General features: G+C 37.4%; 1 pseudogene; it reads right to left on the minus strand.

Annotated features, from left to right (window-relative positions):
• Nucleotides 1–850: 850 nt before the first annotated feature.
• Nucleotides 851–1,744, minus strand: LOC116583852 (annotated as a pseudogene).
• Between the last annotated feature and the right edge of the window lie 1,852 nt (nt 1,745–3,596).

Consider the following 3,596-nt stretch of genomic DNA (forward strand, 5'->3'; position numbering starts at 1 on the left):
CTTCTGTGTTTTTGAACTAGTTATGAAGTAGCTGTTGATTCTATGTTTGGTAGAATTTACAAATGAAGTCATCAGAGATAGCTTTTCTTTGTGGAAAGTTTTGGTCTACAATTCAATTCTCCTTTCTTGTTAGAAGTCTTCTCAAACTTTGTATTTCTTCTTGGGTCTGTTCTGGTGGTTTGTTTTTTTAAAGAATGTGTTAATTTCATCTATGTTATTTACTTTTGAGGGCTACAACTGTTCATAGTATTGCCTCAGTCTTTTTTTTTTTTTTTTTTTTACTTTTTAATTCACATAAAGTAATGATGCCACTCTTTCAATCCAAATTTAAGTAATTTGAGTCATGTTTCTCTTTTTCATGGTGAGTCTAATTAAAGGTCTCAACTTTTTGGTCATGTCAAAGAACAAACTTCAGTTGGGTTGATTTTCTCTATTTCTTTTCTTTTTTTTTCTAATAAAAATGTATTTTTAGGTCAAAGTATGCAACACAAAAACGCTATAGAAAACAGATTTTTCCATCACAATCTGTTGTTTTACCAAATAATATTTTGAAAACACATTCCTTCAGTCATTATAAAGTTCTTAAATACAAAAGAAATTAAATCTTTAAGAAAGTCTAGTAGTGGGGCACCTGAGTGGCTCAGTGGGTTAAAACCTCTGCTTTTGGCTTAGGTCATGATTCCAGGGTGCTGGGATCGAGGCCCACCCACATCAGGCTCTCTGCCCAGCTCTCTGCCCAGCTCTCTGCCTACTTGTGATCTCTCTTTGTCAAATAAATAAATAAAGTCTTTAAAAAAAATTCTAGTAGACCAGACACTATTGTCTGGACTTTAATGTTTGTGGTTATGCTTTAATACATGCTACGCCATACAACTCCACTCATGCCCCCTTGTCTATAGTAACTACCATTGCCTCTACCACCATGGCCATAACAACCCAAGCCATCAAAAGTACCATATTCTCCATTATAATTGTTACCATTCCCATTCTTCCAAAAGATCCATAACATCCCTGATTATCCATTCAGTCTTTGCTATAGCCTCTCATTCCAGAAACTCCCATTCCAGAACCACCTCCAGGAGTAGAATTCAAGAAGTAGAATTCATGTAGAGAGGTTGCATGTTATTCTTATCTTTAGACATGGCAGCTACAGCATTTGCATGTATCACAAATTCTGCATCTGTCTCTCCTGTTGCACTACCATCAGTTCCAATATCAATATGCACTCATATTGGATTCAGTGGTGAGAAGAAATTAGCAATGTCATTTTCAAAGATAATCGTCTCATATGTACAAAATGGCCACCATAACCTGAACGTGCATCACTAGCTCCACCATAGCCATGTCCTCCCATAGCTCTTCCATCTCTCATTCTGTCATCAAAGCCATCATTTCCATAGCCATAATTATTATAGCCAGCATAATCATCAAAACCTCCGTAACTACTATGTCTAGCTCCATAATAACCCCCTCTTCCTCCCATATTGTCCCATATTGTCCCAATCGCTGGCCCAGTAATATTCTTGGTGGATCATAAAATCCTTTGATTTCACTCCTGCTACTTCGGAAGAGCTCAATATACCTGTGTCCTATTCTTTCCTTACTTTCCCAGAGCATTTTCTGCTATCTCCTTTGAAGCAAACCACACAAAGATCTCCCACGTGCTTCTCCCCTGGTAGTCCATTGTCAGTGTTATCCCTTTTGGCACGATTTCCAACCATTGAAAGAACCAAACTACTTCTTCTTTGTTTTGCACCAAACCCAGTGCTCCATGCAATATGTGCCCTCCATAATACCCACCACCAGGCTCACCCATCCCCCCACTCTCCCTCCCTCCAAAACCCTCAGTTTGTTTCTCAGAGTCCACAGTCTCTCATGGTTTGTCTCCCCTCTGATTTCCCCCATCTCACATCTCTCCATCTCCCAATGTCCTCCATGTTATTCCTTATGCTCCACAAGTAAATGAAACCCTATGATACTTGACTCTCTCTGCTTGACTTATTTCACTCAGCATAATCTCTTCCAGTCCCATCCATGTTGATATAAAAGTTGGGTATTCATCCTTTCTGATGGAAGCATATTACTCCATTGTATATATGGACCATGTCTTCTTTATTCATTCATCCACTTTGTCCATTGAAGAGTATCGTGGTTCTTTCCACACTTTGGTGACTATGGCCATTGCTGCTACAAACATTGGGGTACAGATGGCCCTTCTTTTAACTGTATCTTTGGGGTAAATGCCCAGTAGTGCAATTGCAGGGTCATAGGGTAGCTCTGTTTTTAATTTCTTAAGGAATTGCCATACTGTTTTCCAAAGTGGCTGCACCAATTTGCATTCCCACTAAGAGTGTAAGAGAGTTCCCCTTTCTCCACGTCCTCTCCAAGACATGTTGTTTAGTGTCTTGTTAATTTTGGCCATTCTAACTGGCATAAGGTGGTATCTCAATGTGGTTTTGATTTGAATATCCCTGATGGATAGTAATGATGAACATTTTTTCATGTGTCTGTTAGCCATTTGTATGTCTTCATTGGAGAAGTGTTTGTTCATGTCTTCTGTCCATTTTTTGACATGATTATCTGTTTTGTGTGTGTTGAGTTTGAGTAGTTCTTTACAGATCTTGGATACCATCCCTTTGACTGTAGTGTCATTTGCAAACATCTTCTCCCATTCCCTGGGTTGCTTTTTTGTGGTTGTTGACTGTTTTCTTTGCTGTACAGAAAATTTTGATCTTGACGAAGTTGCAAAAGTTCAGTTCTGCTTTTGTTTCCTTTGCCTTTGGAGACATATCTTGAAAGAAGGAGGAACTACAGAACACTTATGAAAGAAATTGGAGAAAACACAAAAAGATGGAAGAGCATTCCATGCTCGTGGATTGGAAGAATAAACATTGTTAAAATGTCTATACTGCCTAGAGCAATCTGTACTTTCAATGCCATCCTGATCAAAATTCCATTGGCATTTTTCAAAGAGCTGGAACAAACGACCCTAAAATTTGTATGGAACCAGAAGAGACCCCGAATTGTTAAGGAAATTTTGAAAAAAGAAAAACAAAACTGGGTCATCATGTTGCCTGATTTCAAGCTTTACTACAAAGCTGTGATCTCCAAGACAGCATGGTACTGGCACAAAAACAGACACATAGACCTGTGGAACAAAACAGAGAGCCCAGATTTGGACCTTCACTCTATGGTCAAATAATCTTTCTCAAAGCAGGAAAAACTATATAGTTATATAGTTATAGATAAAAGTTATATAGTTATAACTATAGTTATATAGTTATAGATAAAAGACAGTTTCTTCAATAAATGGTGCTGGGAAAATTGGTCAGCTATGTGTAGAAGAATGAATCTCTATTTCTTTTTTACTCTTTATTTCATTTACTTTAATGTAGGCATTCTTCACTTTATTGCATTTCATTTTATTGTGCTTCACTACATTTTTTTAAAACTGAAAATCAGAACTTTAATGAAGGAATTCACTGCAGATGTAGTGGAAATGACAACAGAACTAGAATTAAAAGTGGTGCTTGAAGATATAACTTAATTGTTGCAATATTGCAATAAAACTTCAATGGTTGGGGAATTGCTTCTTA

Source organism: Mustela erminea, chromosome 2, assembly GCF_009829155.1.
Source record: "Mustela erminea isolate mMusErm1 chromosome 2, mMusErm1.Pri, whole genome shotgun sequence".
Taxonomy (NCBI): domain Eukaryota; kingdom Metazoa; phylum Chordata; class Mammalia; order Carnivora; family Mustelidae; genus Mustela; species Mustela erminea.